This window comes from Manihot esculenta, chromosome 8, assembly GCF_001659605.2.
Source record: "Manihot esculenta cultivar AM560-2 chromosome 8, M.esculenta_v8, whole genome shotgun sequence".
Taxonomy (NCBI): Eukaryota; Viridiplantae; Streptophyta; class Magnoliopsida; order Malpighiales; family Euphorbiaceae; genus Manihot; species Manihot esculenta.
In genome coordinates, this window is record NC_035168.2 from 38,240,464 (window position 1) to 38,265,140 (window position 24,677).

At 42.3% G+C, this 24,677-nt stretch overlaps 1 long non-coding RNA gene across 1 annotated transcript; it reads left to right on the plus strand.

The window, feature by feature from the left end:
* The first annotated feature begins 2,532 nt into the window (after positions 1-2,532).
* On the plus strand, positions 2,533-22,177 carry LOC122724343. The gene is made up of 2 exons (XR_006351644.1): positions 2,533-3,742; positions 21,882-22,177. It is a non-coding gene; the product is annotated as an uncharacterized LOC122724343 (long non-coding RNA).
* The last annotated feature ends 2,500 nt before the right edge of the window (positions 22,178-24,677 follow it).

Sequence of the window (24,677 nt, forward strand, 5' to 3'; positions counted from 1 at the left end):
GTAGGTGCAGTAACCGTTCTGTGAGATGGTGTTGCTGATGAAGATGCTTTTGAGGCTTGGTTCCTCAAATTTGCTTGCTTCCTTAAGTGCTTGGCGGTTTTCTCAATCTCAGGGTCGTAAAGAAGAGTGTCTTTACGGCCAGACCTGGTCATAAAGGGAAAATACGTTAGTTTAAATCAGTTCCCCGGCAACGGCGCCAATTTTTGATAAGCGGTTGTCGAAGCCGTCAAAAATAAACCTATTATCAATCAACAAATAAATTTGTAGATAGTGGCAATAGGGTCGAACCACAGGGAATTGACACTAAAGATCTTCCTAATAATAACCAAGATAAGTAAATAACAAATAATTAAAAGAGGGGGGTTTGAGTTGATGAATTAAAACTAAATAGCAAAAGAAAGTAATAATTTAAAGATGAGTAAATCAATAAGAGAAAAGCTTCTAGTTGAAGTATGGATCTTATTTCAAATTGTTTAGAATTGATCATTGATTCTTTAATACTCCTATTTATCTCAATAAATTAGTTTTGGATGTGGAAGACGCTTCTCACAATCCAAATTCCTCCTTAGTTCTAGTTTGATTAGGAAACGTTCGCTAATCAAACACTAGTTAACAAGTTGCCAAGGAATGTCCTTGGGGCATTATAGCATCGAACAACTGTTAACTGCATTAAGACTTAGAGAAACCTAATTCTAACCTTGCCAACCGCGTGGTCAAGTCTAGATCATGCAATTTGATTAAATGTGTATTTGAACAACCTAAGCAATTACGGACCTAAATCATTCAAATAATATTACTTAAGCAATTTAAAAACAATGGGCCCTTATTGATTCTAAAAGCAAAGTAATAATTATGGAAAGCTCAAATTGCATAAATATTGAAAAGAAATAGAAGTTTAACAATGGAGATTTAAATCTCCCAATTCATCACACAAATCTGAAATTCACCAACTTCAACTAGAAAAGAATGGATTTAGCCACTCATGGTGGACTAAATACACAAAAAGATGAAAAGAAAGAAAAGAAGAGCAGTTGCAGAGTTTCTGGCGAGGGAGAGGGTGCTGAGTTCCTGATCAGAAGGTGCCTTTGCTGGTTTGGAGGCTCTTCTTTTATAGCTGAAGAATTCTATCTATCTAGGGTTTTGAAATCCCTTTTTGATTTGGTGTTTGACTCCTCTTTTGATGTTGAATTTAATTGCAATTGGAATTCCTTGGATGAGAAGCTCTTTCGTGGCTCTTGGTTTTATGTTGGTAGTGATTGGGTTGGATTTGGACTTCTGAAAATTTGGATTTCTGTTTTCTGCCCAAATTCCCGCTCTGCTGTCAGTTTCTATTGTGAAAGTGATTTGCCCGGTGATTTGACCAGTTTCTTCAAGTGATTGGGCAAATCACAGACCCGATCACGTTTCTGTGAGTCGGTTCTCTCTGTCTTCTGCGAGTGATTTGGCCAGTGTCTTCGAGTGTCCTGGGCAAATCACTGACCTTATCACTTCTGCCTGTTGCCTCCAGGTTTCTGCTTCAGCTTGATCTGGGCGGATCACTGGGCAAATCACTGACCCAATCACTTTTCTGTCAATTTTCTGCACTTTTTCTCCAATTTTCCAATTTCTTCCTTTTCTGTAAAAACAAGATAAAAAACCATAAATTAAACTAAAAAATGTGTAAATAAGCAATAAAAAAGATAATAAAAATGTGGCTAATTTATGCTTGATCATACTCAAACTTTGAGTTTTAACTGTACAGTTTTGCTTCAAGTTTTAATGTGGATTGCACCTCATCTTTCTGTTTTATATGGTGAAATGAATGCAAAATGCTTTGCTATTCACATTTTTAGGTAATGTGAGGTTGCCAATGCGGTGTTGTTTCCTTGGACATAATTTGAAAGAAAGACAAAAGGAGTTGAATGCTAATGATAGTGGCCTGAGTGACGTTAAATTTGGAGAACCTCTTGAAGGAAGTATAGAGTGCTAAGTAAGCAAAGAAGTGAATCAAAGTGCTTATAAAAAGGTGGTTCTTTTGTCCCAAGGGCAGCTTCAGTTGCAGCATATTGCATGAACTATCGCTATCCCCTTAAGTCAAAGATTTAAGGAGCCTAAAATTTTTTTCTGATCTAGGATGGTTTTGATATCAATTGTAATAGTTCGGCTTGCACCGATCCAAATAAATTATAAATACACTTTCACTTTAAACTCTAAAATGGTTAACCCTGTTTAATAATTTCGTACTAATTATTATATACAATTTCACTATTTATTCAATGTGGAATCCCATAGTTACGTCAGTACTTGAGGATAAACAAGCGTTCTGTGCCTCAAAATAATACTTCTGTTTATTGTCAATAACAACTTGATGAAATAATATCTGACAATAGATTTTTTTTTCTCCTGCACTTTCAATTAGAAACCTGAGAAATTGTATCAAGGGTAGAATCTCTCAAACTCCACTATTATCAGTCACCGCTTGGTGTGGATCTGGAAGTCTGAATTTATGTCAAAGGAATTTACTAAGACTTTGCAAAATCTGAAAATAATTTATTTGACTGTGGGGAATGAATGGCCTGAGCCAGTTACTATTAGTTAGACTGCTGAAAACTGATGCCATGTTAATGGTTGTGTCTAATTCAGTTTAACTATTTCATTGATTCATCTTGTGAAGAGTGAAATTCTGTGTTTTTGAAAAAATGCTCTGGTTTGTTGGTAATTGTTGATTATTGAAGCAATAATAAAGTCATTTGCTTTTAGGAACTGGGTTTCTTCTCTCACATCCCTCGATTAATATCTATTTCCTATTGCTCACATCATGTTTGAGCAGTTGTTTGATTCTATTCCAACTAGCTTGTTATTTGAATATATATTATTATTAGTCTGGAATAAGTATTATCAGGAACTTCCTCCAAAATTCTGTAAGAGTGACAGAGCTTCTCCTTATTTTTGCAGGATGGGTGAGCATGATTTGCAGATAGGAAGATGTTTTGACATTGAATAAGTACCCTTTTTTCTATTGCTAGTTTGTATGAAAGTTAAATGTATTATGAGAGAAAAGCTTGTGTATTTATTCATTGAAGGATCTGTTTATATACACAGATTTGTAATATTGGCGGGAAAGGGAAAAATGAAACTGACTAACAAATCTGTTACATTCTACTGCATTCTAGAATAGTCTGGGGACTTCTAGGAAATTTTACATTATGACTGGAATCCATACGTTAAACGCCATCATTTTGCTTCTGTGTTTTCTCGGTGTTTTACGATGTCGTATTAACTTGGTATTTAGTCTCTTCAGCCCCTCTGCGAGATGGAGTCGACCTAATTTGGGAGAGTCCCATCTTGGACAAAAGACTCTAAAACTGCGCAGCTCCTAAAGACTTTGTGAAGAGATCTGCGATCTGTTGTCGCGAAGGGAAATGCAAGGTTGTGATGAACCCTCTAGTGATTTGGTCACGAACTAGGTGGAAGTCGATATCGAGGTGCTTCGTTCGTTTGTGAAAAACGTTGGGCGGCCCGATTATCGCAATGCAGGGGTATGGGGAGATTTGACCAGATCTGGAAATCTTTGAGGAGATAAGTAACCCATTGAATCTCACATGCTGTCACAGCCATACTACGATATTTAGCTTTAGCTGAAGAGCGACTAACCGTGTTTTGCTTCTTTGTTTTACAGGAAATAAGAGAGGAGCTATTTTGTTAAAAGCCTGTATGGCCTAAAATATGCGAATTGGTTAAAAGCCTGTTGTGAGATTAAGTGGTACCTACATAGTCATTGTCTATCCTCACTTGCTTCGTTGTTTTGTTAAATTAAGTGGTGACCATGTTGATGAATTCCTCCAGAATAGGAAATACACATTGTTTGCTTTAGAGCAAATAAGTCCAACTTGCTCTAGTATAGTCATCCACTAGTGTCAAAATGTACTTGGCATTTGAGATAGAGTAGACTGAATAAGGGCCCCAAAGATCTATGTGTACTAATTCAAAACAATCAATAGAAGTAATCTTTCTTTTATTGAAGCTTAACCTTTGTTGTTTTGCAATAGAGCAAACACTATATATGTATGGGCTGAAATCACTTGCACTTATTACATTCAAATGTAGTAATTTGTTTCTAGAAATATGACCCAGTTGTAATACCCGGCTAGACTCCGGTACCGGAATTCCTATCGTCCGGTGGAATCTCGGATGTCGGAGACCTCTAGAAGGGTAAAATCATGTTTTTGTAAAATGTTTTCATGTTTTAATGGTTTTAAGTATGAAATTAAATGAGTTTTTGCATGAGAAGTCCTTGGAGGAAAACCCAGGTTCGGCCGCCGAAAGTCAAGTTCGGCCGCCGAACATGCATGCGTTTTGGAGGCACGTTAGGCCCCCGAAAGCATGAGTGAGGGAAGTCCAGGTTCGGCCGCCGAACCTCATGTTCGACCGCCGAACATTGCATGGATGCGGAGGCATTTTCGGCCCCCGAACGTGGCCTGGCCAGCCACCTATAAAAGGGGCACTTAGCCGAAAAGGGCGAGTTTTCTCCCATTTTCGGCCACAGCAAGCTTCCGACCTTCCCTTTGCAACTCTTGTGTTCTTCCTCCAAATCTCTTCCATTTTTCTTGAGTTTTAAACTCACATTGCAAGTTTTGAGCATTTAAACCAAATTTTGGAGCTTTGGCAACTCAGGAGCTCATTTTCGTGGATCTCCAAGTTTAGGTCGTCTCCCTCTCGATCTTCAAGAGGTAAGGGCCGATCTTAAGCTCCTTATGTGTTTTAAGTAAGTTTTATGCAAGATCTATGGGTAGGAATGCATGTTAGGTTATATGTTGAGTTATGGGTTAATATTGATGTTTTGAACAATGTGTGTGGATTTTGTGTGTTTGAAGTGTTGTAGTTGGGGTTTATGACTGCTTGAGACCCCTAGGAACTTGTATGCATGTTTTAGTTGAGATTTATGCATGATTTGAGGTTTTGGGAGGCAAGAGGTTCATGTGAACCAAGTTTCTGCCCTTCTGGCAGAAACCAGGTTCGGCCGCCGAAGGGAGTTTCGGCCGCCGAACCCCCTTGTGGAGGCAGCATTCGGCTGCCGAAACTTGCCCCCGAAAGAAGACTTTCGGATCTGTCTGGGAGGTTCGGCCGCCGAAGGTGCCGCCGAACCTGCCTGACTTTCGGCTCTTGAGGGACTTTCGGCCGCCGAACCTGCCGCCGAAAGTGCCCTGTTCAGCCATTTCTTGCATGTTTTTATGTGATGTTTTCAGGATGTTTTAGGGGGTTTTTGGGGAATATTTTAGAGTTATATTCAAGTATGTTTGGTCCCTCATTTGAGTCCACCTGTGTAGGTTCGGACCCGAGGAACCGAGGACCCCAGCAGTGAGTCCAGCTGCTTCGGTGTTGTCAGAGTCAGCCAGAGATGAGTGGAACTAAACTTAATCTTTTAAATTAAATGTTTTATCATGTTTCATGCATCATGATTATGCAATAGGGTGATTGCATTAGTTTCACGAATATGCCGCATTGCATCATGTGTTGTTGATGTGGGTGAATGTTGGATGACCCAATTAGTCCATGACAGGAAGACCAGGACCCCATTCTACGGCCTGGCACGGAAATGAAAGACCAGGACCCCATTCTACGGCCTGGCACGATTGTGGACTCGAAGACCAGGAGCCCAGAGGAGGCCCTGGAATAATGGTAAGTAATGTATGTATGACAGGAAGACCAGGACCCCATGCTACGGCCTGGCACTATGTAGCTTGGACTAATTGGTGACAAGTTCACCCAACCCTTATGTGAATTGTTTGTGTTATGATGCATTTCATAGAGCATAGTATTTATGTGTTTTAATAGTTCAGCTCACTGGGCTTTTAGCTCACCCCTCTCCCTTTACCCCCAGGCTTGCAGGTACAGTATAGTGCGGGAGTCCGGATAGAGTAAAGAAGTCATGCTTATGTAATAGCTAGCAATGGACATGATCAAATTGTAATGTAAAAGTACAGTATAGTCATGTAATGAGGTTTATGGATGTTAGTGTGTGCTTGACCATAAATTGTGCTATCCCTTTAATACATGATCTTAGAGATTTTGATGATGTTTATGTAAACCAACTCAACAGATGTATGTCACCCATGGAGGGCACAGATGAGATCCCACAGAGGGATCAAGGTTATGTTTATGTTTATGCACAGATTGAGTTTGGTTGATGTATGTGGAAAGAAAAGTTTTAATTTTTATGTATGTTGTGGATCATGTATGGGATTATACAGGTTTACAGGTTATATGTCAGGCTTGCTACGGGTCCCGGCGGCCTTAAGCCGATCTGGATCCTAGCGCCGGTAGCGGTCTGATTTTCGGGTCGTTACAAAATGGTATCAGAGCCCTAGGTTCATATGGTCGGACCTAGAGTGTCGGGCTCATAGATGTTATAGAAGGTCATGCACAATAGGAAAGATCATGTCCACTAGGATAGGATGTGGAGTCCTGTCTTGCATGATGATGTGAAATGCCATGATAATATGCATGTGCATTAATGATGTGCTATGATATGTGATGTATGTGATGCGGGTTCATGTGTGCCCACATGAACCATATGATGCTAATGTTTATGTGCTGTGCACTATTTTTCAGAAAACATGATGAGAGGAACTCGTCGATCAGCAAGATTGACTGGAGTACCACCTGAGGATGAGGGCATGAGCGCCCGTCCTCCAGCATTGCCTAGGGCAATGTCTAGTAGGTCTAACCGAGAAAGAGCAGCAAGAGACCCTAGAAGGTCTTTGGATCTGGGTAGAAGCAGATCAGTCAGAGGAACAGTTCAGGGAGGAATGTCTGAGAGCATGGGGGATGAGATGGATGTAGAGCAGAGGAGGGATGGCAGTCTGGGAGTTGGCATGTCAGAGGAAGGTATGGGAGAGTCCCAATGAGGCACTCAGGCCTCGGGATTTGTTCAGCCACCTCACTACCCACATTTCTCACAACATCCCGGGTGTTCGATGGGAGGTACATCGGATTACCCTAGTTTCACCCCTTATCCCACACAGATGCCATACCCACCATACTACCCACCATACTCTCAGTACCCAATGTATCCACCTCCACCCTACTATCCAAGTCCAGCAAACCCTACCTCAGAAAATGTTGCACCACCTCCACCACCTGCAGAACCAGCAGCCCCAGTTGTTCAGCCACCTAGACCTAGCTCAGCCAGTGGGAGCAAGGTTAAGATGACCGACTACATGAAATTGGGTGCTCCTCAGTATGAAAAAAGGGATGACCCATTTGTGTACCTTGAAAGGGTTAAAGTAATCACTAATGAGATTGGGGCTGATGACAGTAGAGCCATTCAGATGGCCGGGTTCACGCTTAAGTGCAAGAAGGCACGGGAGTGGTTCAAGAATTATGTGAAACCGAGAGTGGACAGCATGACTTGGGAAGAGTTTGCAAACGAGTTTGCAGGATGGGCTTTTCCCGATAGTTCAAGGGAGCTGAAGATGATAGAGTTTGAACAGTTGAGGCAGACGGATGAAATGGGTGTGGAGGAGTTCACCGACCGATTTTTGGAGCTGTTGCCTTTTTCTGGGCAGAGTCTGGACACAGATTCGAAGAGGTCAAGGAGGTATGTTATGAAACTCCATTCCAGGTATTCCTCCTTGATCCAGTCAGTGGACAGGGAGAGCTTCCATGCCATAGTAGATATGGCCAGGAAAATGGAGGCCAGTGCCATCGTTCAGGGGACAGTCAAGCAGTCAGTGGCACAGTCTTCCGGTTCTAAAACTCCGGGTGGGGGAAGATTAGATCCCTCTACCCTGAGTGCAGCAGCTTCAGGCAGTAAGAGATGGGGTAAGCCCAAGGGTAAGAAGAACAAGTTCTGGAATAAAGTCAAGTCCAGTCTGGGATTTGGGAGTGGCTCAAGCTCTGGTGCGGATAATGCAGTTTGTGCGAGGTGTGGTAAGCCACACAGGGGAGTATGTCGGTTTGGGACGAACGCCTGTTTCAGATGTGGTCAGGAGGGGCATATGGCTCAAGATTGTCCAAGAGCAGTCCCGATGGCTCCGTCCCAGCAGACAGCTTCAGGCAGTGTAGCGCAGCCAGCAGCTCCAGCCATGACTCAGGCCAGTGGCAGAGGCAGAGGGAGAGGGGCAGCCTCTTCTTCAGCGGGTTTCAGAGGTGAAGGTCCATCAGCTCCGGCACGGATCTTCACAATGACACAGCAGGAGGCAGATGCATCTAACACCGTGGTGGCATGTAACTTAATTATTGGTTGTTCAGATGTATATGCCTTGATGGACCCTGGCGCATCTCATTCTTTTATCGCTCCGAGAGCCGTGGGGAGGTTGGGTCTGATGACTTCTGGGTTAGAGTGTCCTCTCTGGGTCAGTGGACCCAAGTGTGATCCATCTGTGGCAGAGTCAGTCTGCCAGTGTAGTCCTGTGTTTGTTGAGGGAAGATGCTTGTCCGCCGACCTAGTGGTTCTAGATTTGACAGATTTTGACGTCATTCTAGGGATGGACTGGCTATCTACCCATGGTGCTACCTTGGACTGCAGAGACAAGGTAGTCAGGTTCAGAGGTCAGGATGGGTCTGAGGTTGTCTTTAGAGGAGACAGGAGGGGTACACCTAGAGGTCTGATATCAGCCCTTCAGGCTCGTAGGTTGCTCAGGAGGGGATGTCAGGGGTATTTGGCTCATGTAAGAGAGCTTAGCAGTCAGGTTAGAGAGCCCGCCTCGGTGCCAGTGGTTAGAGAGTTCTTAGATGTGTTCCCAGACGAACTGCCAGGTTTACCACCTGCTAGGGAAATAGAGTTCGAGATAGAACTGATGGCTGGAACCCGACCGATCTCTATCCCTCCCTACAGGATGGCGCCAGCAGAGTTGAAAGAGTTGAAGGAACAGTTGCAGGAGCTGGTAGACAAGGGCTTCATCCGACCGAGTACCTCACCCTGGGGTGCTCCAGTCTTATTTGTGAGAAAGAAGGATGGATCCCTTAGACTTTGTATCGACTACAGGCAGTTGAACAAAGTCACTACCAAGAACAAGTACCCATTGCCAAGGATCGACGATCTATTCGACCAGCTAGCAGGAGCGGGTTGTTTCTCCAAAATAGATCTGAGGTCCGGATATCATCAGTTGAGGATCAGGGAAGAGGATGTACCGAAGACAGCTTTCAGGACCAGATATGGGCATTTTGAGTTCCTTGTGATGCCGTTCAGGTTAACTAACGCCCCTGCAGCATTCATGGACCTCATGAACAGAGTGTTTAGCCAGTACCTGGATCACTTCGTTATTGTCTTCATGGATGATATCTTGGTGTATTCCAGGAATGCAGAGGAGCATGCCTATCATCTGAGGTTGGTCCTACAGACCTTGAGAGAACATGGCTTGTATGCCAAGTTCTCCAAGTGTGAGTTCTGGCTGAGGAGCATTTCCTTCTTGGGGCATGTGGTGTCAGAAAATGGTATAGAGGTAGACCCCAAGAAGGTAGAAGCTGTGGCTAACTGGCCTAGACCCACTTCAGTAACAGAGATCAGGAGTTTCTTGGGTTTGGCAGGTTACTACAGGAGGTTCGTTCAAGACTTCTCGAAAATTGCAGCTCCTCTGACCAGACTAACCAGGAAGAATCAGAAGTTTCTGTGGATCGACCAGTGTGAGGAGAGTTTTGAAGAGCTTAAGAAGAGGTTGACTTCAGCACCAGTTTTAGCTCTGCCATCTAGTGATGAGGACTTTACAGTCTTTTGTGATGCGTCCCGTGTGGGACTGGGTTGCGTACTAATGCAGAATGAGAGGGTGATTGCTTATGCTTCTAGGCAGCTGAAGAAGCATGAGTTGAATTACCCCACGCATGACCTTGAGATGGCAGCAGTAATCTTTGCACTCAAGATGTGGAGGCACTACCTCTATGGGGTTAAATGTGAGATCTTTACAGATCATAAGAGCCTGCAATACATCCTGAGTCAAAGAGATTTGAACTTGAGACAGAGGAGGTGGGTAGAGCTGCTGAGTGACTATGATTGCAAGATTCAGTATCATCCGGGTAAGGCGAATGTCGTGGCAGACGCTCTAAGCCGGAAGTCACTAGGCAGTCTATCCCACATCACGGCAGAGAGGAGACCAGTGGTGAAGGAGTTTTACAAGCTCATTGAGGAAGGTTTACAGTTAGAGTTGTCTGGTACAGGTGCCTTGGTCGCTCAGATGAAAGTGACACCCGTATTTCTGGAGCAGGTGGCTCAGAAACAGCATGAGGACCCAGAGTTAATGAAGATTGCCAGGACTGTTCAGTCAGGCAAGGACAGTGAGTTCAGATTTGACAATAGGGGGATCCTCCGCTATGGGAGTCGATTGTGTGTACCAGATGACATAGGGCTAAAAGGAGACATTATGAGAGAGGCTCATAATACAAGATACAGCATTCACCCCGGAGCCACCAAGATGTATCAAGATCTGAAGAAAGTTTACTGGTGGCCAGCTATGAAGAAAGAAGTGGCACAGTTTGTGTCAGCCTGCGAAGTGTGTCAGAGGGTGAAGCTGGAACATCAGAAGCCGGCTGGAATGCTTAACCCGCTACCTATTCCAGAATGGAAATGGGAGAATATAGCTATGGACTTCGTAGTGGGGTTACCGGCGACGTCCAACAGATTGGACTCCATATGGGTGATTGTGGACAGACTCACCAAATCTGCTCACTTCGTCCCTGTCAGGAGTGGCTATTCTGTGGACAAGTTGGCGCAGGTGTACGTTGATGAGATAGTCAGACTGCATGGGGTTCCTGTTTCTATAGTGTCAGATAGAGGGCCCCAGTTCACCTCCAGGTTTTGGCGGAGTCTGCAGAATGCTATGGGTACTAGGTTGGATTTCAGCACTGCCTTCCACCCACAGACAGACGGACAGTCAGAGAGGACCATCCAGACCATAGAAGATATGCTAAGAATGTGTGTGCTGGACTTTGGCGGTTCTTGGAGGCAACATCTACCTTTGGTGGAGTTTGCCTACAATAACAGCCATCATGCTAGCATCGGGATGGCTCCATATGAAGCTTTATATGGGAGGAAGTGCAGGTCACCTGTTTGCTGGGAAGAAGTTGGAGAAAAGGCCTTGGCAGGGCCTGAGCTAGTAGAGATCACCAGCAGGGTGGTACCCTTAATCAGAGAAAGAATCAAGACAGCTGCAAGCAGACAGAAGAGTTATGCAGACATCCGCAGAAGACTAGTAGAGTTTCAGGAGGGGGATCTGGTATTGCTTAAGGTGTCTCCAATGAAAGGAGTGGTTTGGTTCGGGAAGAAAGGTAAGCTGGCTCCGCGGTACATCGGACCCTTTGAAGTCTTGCAAAAGATTGGGAGTGTATCGTATAAGCTGGACTTACCTGCTTCAATGGAGAGAATCCATCCGGTTTTCCATGTTTCTATGTTGAGAAAATTTGTGTCAGATCCGGGCAAGGTTCTTAGTGAGCCTGATGTGGAGATCCAAGAGGATCTCACCTATGTTGAGCAGCCAGTACGGATCCTAGACACCCAGATCAGGAAGCTGAGAAACAAGGAAATCCCGATGGTGAAAGTCCTGTGGAACCACCACAATATGGAAGAATGCACTTGGGAGACACGGGAGTCTATGCTCCGGCAATATCCTCATCTCTTTTAAGGTTAGTCTCTATGTGTTTCATGTGTATGTTATGTTGTTTGCTATGCATGTGCTAGTTGAGGAACATTCGAGGACGAATGTTCTTAAGGGGGGGAGAATGTAATACCCGGCTAGACTCCGGTACCGGAATTCCTACCGTCCGGTGGAATCTCGGATGTCGGAGACCTCTAGAAGGGTAAAATCATGTTTTTGTAAAATGTTTTCATGTTTTAATGGTTTTAAGTATGAAATTAAATGAGTTTTTGCATGAGAAGTCCTTGGAGGAAAACCCAGGTTCGGCCGCCGAAAGTCAAGTTCGGCCGCCGAACATGCATGCGTTTTGGAGGCACGTTAGGCCCCCGAAAGCATGAGTGAGGGAAGTCCAGGTTCGGCCGCCGAACCTCATGTTCGGCCGCCGAACATTGCATGGATGCGGAGGCATTTTCGGCCCCCGAACGTGGCCTGGCCAGCCACCTATAAAAGGGGCACTTAGCCGAAAAGGGCGAGTTTTCTCCCATTTTCGGCCACAGCAAGCTTCCGACCTTCCCTTTGCAACACTTGTGTTCTTCCTCCAAATCTCTTCCATTTTTCTTGAGTTTTAAACTCACATTGCAAGTTTTGAGCATTTAAACCAAATTTTGGAGCTTTGGCAACTCAGGAGCTCATTTTCGTGGATCTCCAAGTTTAGGTCGTCTCCCTCTCGATCTTCAAGAGGTAAGGGCCGATCTTAAGCTCCTTATGTGTTTTAAGTAAGTTTTATGCAAGATCTATGGGTAGGAATGCATGTTAGGTTATATGTTGAGTTATGGGTGTAATACCCGGCTAGACCCCGGTATCGGAATTCCTACGTTCCGGCGGATTTTCCGTTGGAAGTCGGGATTCGAGGATGTCGGAGCTTGCCCTAAGGGTATAAGAAAGGTTTTTAAGATGTTTTTTAAGTGTTTTTATCATGTTTGCATGTTTTGAGTTAAGCAAATTGCGTTTTGACATGAAAAGGCCAAGGGGACAAAAGCCAGGTTCGGCCGCCGAAGGTGAAGTTCGGCCGCCGAAAGTTGCATGGTTTCGCATGCACGTTAGGCCGCCGAAGGAAGAGTCGGTTGGCCACTACAAAAGCCCCTTTGCCCGAGACTCGAGTGTTAACACACTGTTTTTGGGTCAAAGGTGGGTTTAACCTCTCCTTGGTGTGATTTTTCATGTTTTCCTCAAATCTTGCATGTTTTCACATGTTTTGAGCTTTGTATTAGAGATTTGAGCAAAAGGAAGCAAAGTTGAGCACTTGGAGACTTTGATTGAGTTTTCCCCCATCTCCAAGCTTGGATCATCAATCCTCTAGTTCTTCAAGAGGTAAGCATGGATCCTCACCTCCCCTTATGTTTAAAGCAAGTTTTAAGCAGTTTTGAAGAGTTTATGGCATGTTTTGGGGTGTAACCATGAGTTTGAACATATGTTGATCATATGAGTTTCTATGAGTTTTGTTGTTGTTTTTGAGGCTTGAGATAGTTTTTAGGCCTCTATATGCATGAGTTATGTTATGTGTGAGTTGAGAAGTGTTGGTATGCATGTTATGGGTGTTTGATAGGAGTTTGGAGGCTGAGAGCATGAGTTGTGCTCGGATTCTGCCTTTCTGGAGAATCCAGGTTCGGCCGCCGAAGCAAGGTTCGGCCGCCGAACCCTTGTGGAGGCAGTTTCGGCTGCCAAACCTTGCCCCCGAAAGCTAGGGTTTTGGGTGAGAAAGAGACTTTCAGCCGCCGAAAGAGGGAGTTCGGCCGCCGAAAGTGCATGAGTTTCGTCTCTGGACGAGGCTTTCGGCCGCCGAAGGTGCCGCCGAACATGCATGAGTTTCGTCTCTGGAGAGGGGTTTCGGCCGCCGAAAGTGCCGCCGAAAGTGCCCAGTCCAGCCTTCTTTTGCCCATTTTTCCATGCATACCTATGATGTTTTAGAGGGGTTTTGGGGAGATACTAAGAGTTATGTTTAAGTAAGTTTGGTCCTCATTTGAGTCCACCTGTGTAGGTACGGACCCGAGAGACCAAGGAGGCCCACAGAGTTAGAGTTACAGAGACTGCTCAGCAGTTGACAGAGGTGAGTGGAACAGAACTTTATTTTAAAGGTTAAGAACTGTTTTAGCATGATTCATGCATCATTAATGCCATGTTTATGTAGGATGCTTTGCATTAGTATTCACCAAGTTGATGCATTGCATTATTACGTGTATATGTGGATTGGACCGAGGCGATCTCAATAGCCCATAAGTCTGGCATGAGAGTATGTCCTGTGTGAGCTCCTTTGGGGCCGGGCATTTACCTTGGATGAGTCCTGTGAGAGCCCTTATAGGGTCGGGCACCATGAGTAGTTAGTGAAAGACCTGTGTGAGCTCCTTTGGGGGCCGGGCACTGACAGAGGGAGTTTTGGGATCATGTCCAATCCGAGATGTGAAATGTTTGTGCAGTGATGCATCATATGATAGCATGTTTTAAATGTGATTTTTTATAGATTCCGCTCACTGGGCTTTAGCAGCTCATCCCTCTCCCTAACCCCATTTTTCAGGGCCTCAGAGAAGAGAAAGAGAAAGAGATAGCAAGGGTAAAAGGCATATGTAATAGTATAGAATAGTGGACATGAGAATGATGTATAGTACCGAGTTTATGTAAAGTATAGAAATGATGTAATAGCAAGTTATATAGTGAGTTATAGTATTGTGCTTGGCCCTAGTGCTTGTTATCCCTTTGCACATGATCCTTTTATGTTTTATATGACTGAGATGATGTTGTGATGATGATGAGCTAAGCTTGGTGCATGGTAGTCTTTCTATCTCTGTAGTTACTGTATGGTACCATAGCAGGTATCACTCTTCGAGTGCATACAGACAGAGCATGCATAGTCCAGGCTTAGTTGATGAGAAAAGTTTCAAGAAAAGAAAAGATAGTCAAGCAAAGAAAAAAAAAACAGAAGAGTAAGTAACAGTGTTAAGCTTAAGTTTGATCATGTATGGGATTTATCAGGTACTCCGAGTTGACAGTAGGCTTACTACGGGTCCCGGCGGCCTTAAGCCGATCTGGATCCTAGTGCCGGTGATGGTCCGGTAAGCGGGCTGTTACAGATTGGTATCAGAGCATAGGGCCTCTAGAGTACGGTGTGCTGAGCTAAGATGCTCAGGGATTAGAGATATCTCACATCGGAAAGAGGTTGGTTTAGAGGGCAAGCACAATAGGAAGATCATGTCCACTAGGATAGGATGTTGAGTCCTGTCTTGATGTGTAATGCCATGCTTTTATGCCTGTGCATTTCATGATATGCTATGATATGCTATGCTATGAGTTGCGGGTTCATGTTGTTACATGGATCCTATGATGCTAAAGTTTATGTTATGTTTTTCAGAAGCTACGATGAGAGGAACCCGTCGATCAGCTAGATTGACTGGAGCTCCGCCCGAGAATGAGGGTATGGAAGGGCGTCCCCCTGCTTTGCCAAGAGCTATGTCCCAAAGGGCAGGCAGAGAAAGATCATCAAGGGACCCTAGAAGGTCTTTTGATGAAGGCAGGAGGGAAACAGAACAGAGAAGACGATCTAGTGATACAAGGGAAGAGATGGATGTGGATCCAAGAAGGGATGGAGGGTTAGGTGTTGGCACTACAGAGGAGGATGTGGGATCATCACAGGGAGGCGGTCAGGCCTCGGGGTATGGTTATCCACCCCACTATCAGCCCTACCCACAGGGCCCAGGATATTCGATGGGAGGTACATCGGATTATCCTAGTTTTCAACCATATCCCACATATATGCCTTATCCATCATATTACCCCCCATATCCACCATATCCCATGTATCCACCCTCACCTTTTTACCCCAATCCAGCATACTCTACACCAGAAAGTTCTGCACCACCACCACCACCACCACCAGTGGTACAACCAGAAGCCCCAGTTATCCAAACACCTCAACCTGGCCCATCTGTGAGGAGCAATGTGTGCTAGATTTTGGCGGATCTTGGAGGCAGCATCTACCCTTAGTAGAGTTTGCCTACAACAATAGTCATCATGCTAGCATAGGGATGGCCCCATATGAAGCTCTGTATGGGAGGAAGTGCAGGTCACCAGTTTGTTGGGAAGAGGTTGGAGAAAGGTCCCTAGCAGGGCCTGAGTTAGTAGAGATCACGAACAGGGTGGTGCCCATCATCAGAGAGAGGCTCAAGACTGCTGTGAGTCGGCAGAAGAGCTATGCAGACGTTCGCAGAAAGCACATAGAGTTTGAGGAGGGGGATCTAGTCTTGCTAAAAGTGTCTCCAATGAAAGGGGTGGTTCGTTTTGGGAGGAAAGGTAAGCTGGCTCCGCGGTACATTGGACCTTTTGAGATTTTGCAGAAGGTCGGAAATGTGTCGTATAAGCTTGATTTGCCTATGTCTATGGAAAGAATCCATCCAGTCTTCCATGTTTCGATGCTAAGGAAGTTTGTGTCAGATCCGAATAAGGTGCTCAGCGAACCAGATGTGGAGATCCTAGGTGATCTCACGTATGTAGAACAACCAGTGCGGATCATTGACACCCAGATCAGAAAGCTAAGGAACAAGGAGATCCCGATGGTGAAAGTCCTCTGGAACCACCATAATATAGAAGAGTGCACCTGGGAGACACGGGAGTCTATGCTCCAACAGTACCCCCATCTCTTTTGAGGTTAGTGTTAGCTTCTTTCTGTGCTTTATGTTCTGTTTTTACTCTGTTTTGAGTTAGAGAGGAACATTCGGGGACGAATGTTCTTAAGGGGGGGAGAATGTAATACCCGGCTAGACCCCGGTATCGGAATTCCTACGTTCCGGCGGATTTTCCGTTGGAAGTCGGGATTCGAGGATGTCGGAGCTTGCCCTAAGGGTATAAGAAAGGTTTTTAAGATGTTTTTTAAGTGTTTTTATCATGTTTGCATGTTTTGAGTTAAGCAAATTGCGTTTTGACATGAAAAGGCCAAGGGGACAAAAGCCAGGTTCGGCCGCCGAAGGTGAAGTTCGGCCGTCGAAAGTTGCATGGTTTCGCATGCACGTTAGGCCGCCGAAGGAAGAGTCGGTTGGCCACTACAAAAGCCCCTTTGCCCGAGACTCGAGTGTTAACACACTGTTTTTGGGTCAAAGGTGGGTTTAACCTCTCCTTGGTGTGATTTTTCATGTTTTCCTCAAATCTTGCATGTTTTCACATGTTTTGAGCTTTGTATTAGAGATTTGAGCAAAAGGAAGCAAAGTTGAGCACTTGGAGACTTTGATTGAGTTTTCCCCCATCTCCAAGCTTGGATCATCAATCCTCTAGTTCTTCAAGAGGTAAGCATGGATCCTCACCTCCCCTTATGTTTAAAGCAAGTTTTAAGCAGTTTTGAAGAGTTTATGGCATGTTTTGGGGTGTAACCATGAGTTTGAACATATGTTGATCATATGAGTTTCTATGAGTTTTGTTGTTGTTTTTGAGGCTTGAGCTAGTTTTTAGGCCTCTATATGCATGAGTTATGTTATGTGTGAGTTGAGAAGTGTTGGTATGCATGTTATGGGTGTTTGATAGGAGTTTGGAGGCTGAGAGCATGAGTTGTGCTCGGATTCTGCCTTTCTGGAGAATCCAGGTTCGGCCGCCGAAGCAAGGTTCGGCCGCCGAACCCTTGTGGAGGCAGTTTCGGCTGCCAAACCTTGCCCCCGAAAGCTAGGGTTTTGGGTGAGAAAGAGACTTTCGGCCGCCGAAAGAGGGAGTTCGGCCGCCGAAAGTGCATGAGTTTCGTCTCTGGACGAGGCTTTCGGCCGCCGAAGGTGCCGCCGAACATGCATGAGTTTCGTCTCTGGAGAGGGGTTTCGGCCGCCGAAAGTGCCCAGTCCAGCCTTCTTTTGCCCATTTTTCCATGCATACCTATGATGTTTTAGAGGGGTTTTGGGGAGATACTAAGAGTTATGTTTAAGTAAGTTTGGTCCTCATTTGAGTCCACCTGTGTAGGTACGGACCCGAGAGACCAAGGAGGCCCACAGAGTTAGAGTTACAGAGACTGCTCAGCAGTTGACAGAGGTGAGTGGAACAGAACTTTATTTTAAAGGTTAAGAACTGTTTTAGCATGATTCATGCATCATTAATGCCATGTTTATGTAGGATGCTTTGCATTAGTATTCACCAAGTTGATGCATTGCATTATTACGTGTATATGTGGATTGGACCGAGGCGATCTCAATAGCCCATAAGTCTGGCATGAGAGTATGTCCTGTGTGAGCTCCTTTGGGGCCGGGCATTTACCTTGGATGAGTCCTGTGAGAGCCCTTATAGGGTCGGGCACCATGAGTAGTTAGTGAAAGACCTGTGTGAGCTCCTTTGGGGGCCGGGCACTGACAGAGGGAGTTTTGGGATCATGTCCAATCCGAGATGTGAAATGTTTGTGCAGTGATGCATCATATGATAGCATGTTTTAAATGTGATTTTTTATAGATTCCGCTCACTGGGCTTTAGCAGCTCATCCCTCTCCCTAACCCCATTTTTCAGGGCCTCAGAGAAGAGAAAGAGAAAGAGATAGCAAGGGTAAAAGGCATATGTAATAGTATAGAATAGTGGACATGAGAATGATGTATAGTACCGAGTTTATGTAAAGTATAGAAATGATGTAATAGCAAGTTATATAGTGAGTTATAGTATTGTGCTTGGCCCTAGTGCTTGTTATCCCTTTGCACATGATCCTTTTATGTTTTATATGACTGAGATGATGTTGTGATGATGATGAGCTAAGCTTGGTGCATGGTAGTCTTTCTATCTCTGTAGTTACTGTATGGTACCATAGCAGGTATCACTCTTCGAGTGCATACAGACAGAGCATGCATAGTCCAGGCTTAGTTGATGAGAAAAGTTTCAAGAAAAGAAAAGATAGTCAAGCAAAGAAAAAAAAAACAGAAGAGTAAGTAATAGTGTTAAGCTTAAGTTTGATCATGTATGGGATTTATCAGGTACTCCGAGTTGACAGTAGGCTTACTACGGGTCCCGGCGGCCTTAAGCCGATCTGGATCCTAGTGCCGGTGATGGTCCGGTAAGCGGGCTGTTACAATGGGTTAATATTGATGTTTTGAACAATGTGTGTGGATTTTGTGTGTTTGAAGTGTTGTAGTTGGGGTTTATGACTGCTTGAGATCCCTAGGAACTTGTATGCATGTTTTAGTTGAGATTTATGCATGATTTGAGGTTTTGGGAGGCAAGAGGTTCATGTGAACCAAGTTTCTGCCCTTCTGGCAGAAACCAGGTTCGGCCACCGAAGGGAGTTTCGGCCGCCGAACCCCCTTGTGGAGGCAGCATTCGGCTGCCGAAGCTTGCCCCCGAAAGAAGACTTTCGAATCTGTCTGGGAGGTTCGGCCGCCGAAGGTGCCGCCGAACCTGCCTGACTTTCGGCTCTGGAGGGACTTTCGGCCGCCGAACCTGCCGCCGAAAGTGCCCTGTTCAGCCATTTCTTGCATGTTTTTATGTGATGTTTTCAGGATGTTTTAGGGGGTTTTTGGGGAATATTTTAGAGTTATATTCAAGTATGTTTGGTCCCTCATTTGAGTCCACCTGTGTAGGTTCGGACCCGAGGAACCGAGGACCCCAGCAGTGAGTCCAGCTGCTTCGGTGTTGTCAGAGTCAGCCAGAGGTGAGTGGAACTAAACTTAATCTTTTAAATTAAATGTTTTATCATGTTTCATGCATCATGATTATGCAATAGGGTGATTGCATTAGTTTCACGAATATGCCGCATTGCATCATGTGTTGTTGATGTGGGTGAATGTTGGATGACCCAATTAGTCCATGACAGGAAGACCAGGACCCCATTCTACGGCCTGGCACGGAAATGAAAGACCAGGACCCCATTCTACGGCCTGGCACGATTGTGGACTCGAAGACCAGGAGCCCAGAGGAGGCCCTGGAATAATGGTAAGTAATGTATGTATGACAGGAAGACCAGGACCCCATGCTACGGCCTGGCACTATGTAGCTTGGACTAATTGGTGACAAGTTCACCCAACCCTTATGTGAATTGTTTGTGTTATGATGCATTTCATAGAGCATAGTATTTATGTGTTTTAATAGTTCAGCTCACTGGGCTTTTAGCTCACCCCTCTCCCTTTACCCCCAGGCTTGCAGGTACAGTATAGTGCGGGAGTCCGGATAGAGTAAAGAAGTCATGCTTATGTAATAGCTAGCAATGGACATGATCAAATTGTAATGTAAAAGTACAGTATAGTCATGTAATGAGGTTTATGGATGTTAGTGTGTGCTTGACCATAAATTGTGCTATCCCTTTAATACATGATCTTAGAGATTTTGATGATGTTTATGTAAACCAACTCAACAGATGTATGTCACCCATTGAGGGCACAGATGAGATCCCACAGAGGGATCAAGGTTATGTTTATGTTTATGCACAGATTGAGTTTGGTTGATGTATGTGGAAAGAAAAGTTTTAATTTTTATGTATGTTGTGGATCATGTATGGGATTATACAGGTTTACAGGTTATATGTCAGGCTTGCTACGGGTCCCGGCGGCCTTAAGCCGATCTGGATCCTAGCGCCGGTAGCGGTCCGATTTTCGGGTCGTTACACCAGTCTTCTGTGCCAAATCTCATACTAAGCAGATGGTGTCTGTGTAGCTTGTGCAGTGGTAGACATACACATTTGATGGCTAAACGACTCTTTATTTAGCTTGTATAACCCCTAGTGCATTCTTTCAATGGGCAGCAAGCCTTTAGTCACTAGGTCCTGCATGATGCATTAGTCATGAAAAAATAAAACAGGTATTTTGTTAATATTTATGATTTGACTAACTGAGAGTAAGTTCTATTTGAACATAGGTATGTATAGCAATTATGATAGGTGTAAATGAGGACTTAGATCCCTACTTTTGTTACAGATTTTGTAGTGTCATCTGGTAGTGTAACAAGGCTAGGTTTATTAGGTTTATTCAGAGTTCTGTGGTTTGAAAAAAAGGATAGGTTATTGCATAAATGAGCCATGGCGCCTGTATCTATAATCCATTCACTTAGAAAATTACTATTACAAGCATTAGAGTAGTAAAAGGATGACATACCTGCAAATCCCGCATAGCTCACGCAACCAACATCATTATTGATTATGTTACCTTACTCATGGTTCTTCATGCATTTCATCATTTCTTGCACAAGTAATCCCATGTTCCAGTCTGCTTTGCTTTGCACATTATTGTTCTCGCAATTTAATGGAGTGTCATTGACATGAGCACCCATATTTGCTTTCTCTTTTCCTTTCTTCAACTTGTAATCTTTGAACCAGTTAGGATATCTGTTGTGTTTGAAGCATGTCTCTCTCACATGTCCTTAGGCTCTACAGTAAGTGCACCATCTATCTTCTTTCCTCTTGTATTGCAGTTTTCCTCCTCTTTCTTTGACGTTTTCTAGAGCTTTCACTGCCATTGTACCGTTTCCAAAACCCTCATTATTGCCCTGGGCCTCCCTCTGCTTCTCAATTCTCAACACCATAGAATAAGCTTTGTTTATGCTAGGTAAAGGTTCCATGATGAGAATTTAATTTATTACATAGTCAAAGGTTTCATTCAAGCCATTAGAAATTGCATCAACTTGTGTTTGTTTTCAATATCTACAAATGCTTTAGATGCACCATAATCACATATAGGTGTGGGTTCTAAACATGTGTATTCGCCCTATAGTTTTTTTAGTTTAGTGTAATACATCATCACAGGAATGTTTCCTTACATTGTTAATCTCCTTTATTATTTGATACATCAAAGGACCATTGCTATCACCAAATCTTTCTTTTAATTCTTCCCATAATTCATAGGCATTTGTGGCATAAAAAAAGAGCTTATGCTAAGTCTTTTAAAAGAGCATTTAGGATCCAAGACATTATCTATCTTCTGCCATTCTGCATAATCGTTGTCTTTTGGATCTAGCATTTTGCATTATCTATTTATGAATCCCAGTTTGTTCTTGGCCTTTAATGTTATAATCATCGATCTGCTCCATGTCAGGGAAGAACTGACCAAGATCATGCTAGGTGAGTCAGATTTGTGATATTGGCGGGAAAGGGAAAATGAAACTGACTAATAGATCTGTTACATTTTACTGCATTCTAGAATGGTCTGGGGACTTCTAGGAAATTTTACATTATGACTGAAATCCATAAGTTAAATGTTGTTGTTTTGCTTCTTTATTTTCTTGTTGCTTTACGATGTTGTATTGACTTGGTATTTAGTCTCTTCAATTTGTCCTCATTCATAATTAGCTGATTAATGTTTAGGATTTACATTTCTTTTTTTATTTTTGTTTATTTTCGTTTATATGTCAAAGGTTACAAGGGAATAGATGGCTCGAACTTATTCTACCAGTTGTGAACAAATTCCTTAGCCGCTTGCTACTCAAAGGTCAATGCTAGACAACTTTCATTATTTTTTTTATGGCAAAAAAGGAAAGACAATGTTGCAATCTAGTGGGAAGGAAATTTTTATTATCCTATGATGACAAGTTGCCTGTAAGTAATTATTTCATAATTTAACTTGATTATGTATCAATTTTAAGTGATACAATTTTTAAAAATGATTTGTTTGAGAAATAAAAAATGGAAAAACAAAAATCAAATTGGACCACCGGTTTGAACTACTCGATTGCGTTTTGGTTCTAGTTCACAGAATGAGGAACTGAAATTGATCCCTCTGGTTTAATGTTTCGGTCCAGTTTAGGAACTGGAACTAGTTGACCGATCCCGTCCTGGGTTTGACCAGTCTGATTTCGGTTCAATCTACGGTTCAAACTGGACCGTGCCCATGTCTAGACCACCTCATTAATGAAAGAAGAAAAGAATGCAAAGAGGTGCATGTGCAAGTGTGCCATTGAAACTAATAAAAATGAGTGAACGTGGAAGTATGACATTAAAACCGTGAAAATGGAAAAGTGTGTAAGCATGTCTTGAAGCTTGCGAAATGCATTAATATGCCTTTGAAACTCGTTGCAAATATTAATATGTTGTTGGAACTTGTGAAAGTAGCCTGACTTTTTCTCTATAAGTCCCTGATTTTTTTACTTGTTTGTTTCAAGGATAAGTTCTATATAAGAGAGGAGAAGAAAAGAAGAGAAGTATGAATTGATTCAATAAAGACATTGTTGTTTTTTCAGAGAGAGTGTGCATAGCTTTTAAATAGGATTTTTTTTCTCTGAAATTTTTGCACAAAAATTACAAAAAAAGTTTAAGGTATAATTTTTTTTGTTACTTTTCAGCTTAGCTATAGTATTCAAGTATATTTAAAAAATTATTTTTCTATTGTGTTGTGGGTGAGAAAATAATTTAATATTTCTTGTATTGAAAATCTCTTATTTGTAAGTAATAAGAGAGTGATTGTAATGATTTTTTTTAATAGTAGATTTTGATTTAGAGTTTGGCCTATAATTTTTCTTTTTTCATGGAAAGGTTTTTCACGTAAATTTTGTGTTCTTTTTTGTGTTTAATTTTCTATTTTTTTATATGCATATTAATTTACACGATTATTTTTGTGGAGTGGTCCCCAACATTTTTAAGATATTTGTAACTTACAATTAAATTAATTGTTTTAGTATAACTTAAATTAAATTCCAAAAAGTTTAATTATAATTAGAAATAAAAAAGAATGAAATATAACACACTCAGCTACTTTTAGGTGAAGGGGAGGGACGTTGATGGTAAAAACTATGATGGCCAACAAAAAAGTTTGGCCTTGTTTGCAACCTCCACCAACCACCGTCTAGTCTTAAAAAGTCTTAAAATTACTCTTTTGTCGTCCGTACATGCGCAAGTGTCAAACACATACCAGTTACCTTTTTTTATATTTTTAAAGATGTAAGGATTGCATTTATAAGACCAAAAAAGGCTTAAGATATACAGGGATTTAAAGATCTCTATACAATTCAAACCAAATTAGAAGAATAAAATATAATTAAATCAATCCGAAATCAGTTTCAATCCGATCATATAACTCAATATGGAGAGAATTTCGATCATCATTATCATGGATAAGTCGAAATCCACCATCATCATCACCGATCAAAACGGAGAATTAATCAGGGGACAAAATCAGCAATAACAATGAAATGACAAATACTCAAAAATAAATCATACATGTCCAATTGAAAGCTTTAAAATAAATACAGATCTGAAATAGTCTATATCAGAAACAGATCGCACAAGGAGGAGACGTTGTAGAGCCTACGGCCAACGTCGGCCAACAAGATTGTGATTCCTCAAATGTGCCAGGGCGGTCTTAGGATACCAACGTTACAGCAGAGAAGTCTACCCTCACTCGGCAGATAATTCGAACTGCTAAAATCACAAAATAAAAAGAAATAAAATAAACTGGCGTTGACATGTAAAAGGAAAATCAAAATTAACGGATCGCCGTCCTTACCTGAAAGCAAAAAAAAAAAATAAAACGATCTAAGAAAAAACTAAAACAAAAAAGGAAAATAAAACAAAACCATCTACGAATGCAACAAGAAAAGAATTTATGCTCGCTGGCCGCTCTCTTCATCGTCTAAACTCCAACTTTTCTCTTTGCTCGTCTTTTTTCCCGTGGTTCTCTCATTAGGTGCTAATTAGCATTACTTAGCTAGATTTTCTTTTTCCATATGTCATTAAAAAAACCACATTGATAAAAATAATCCAGTGAAAAAAATGAATTTAGGGCAATTTTTTAATATTGTATTTTTTTATTTTGAAATGATTTTAATATTGTTTTAATAAGTTTTAATTTAAAAAATTAAGCGTTTTTCATCTTTAATTTATTTTTTTATTTGTAACGTCAAAAGTTACTCCAAATAAATTATTAAAACTTAATTTAATTTTTATATTAATTAATTTATTTTTTATATAATCTCTATTAATTTATTTTTTCAAATAAAAATTCAAACTGTTTCTTAATATTTAATTTAAATTATATATTAATAAAATTTAATATCTTAATTTTATATTAAAAAATATAAACAAAAATTATGGGATAAAAAAGCACTTAACATTCCTTTAGCAGATAACTCTCCAAATTTGGAAATTGATCTCTATTTTCATGGTTTGCTTAATTGATTTTAAATACACATATATATAGTAAAAAAAATAAAAATTAA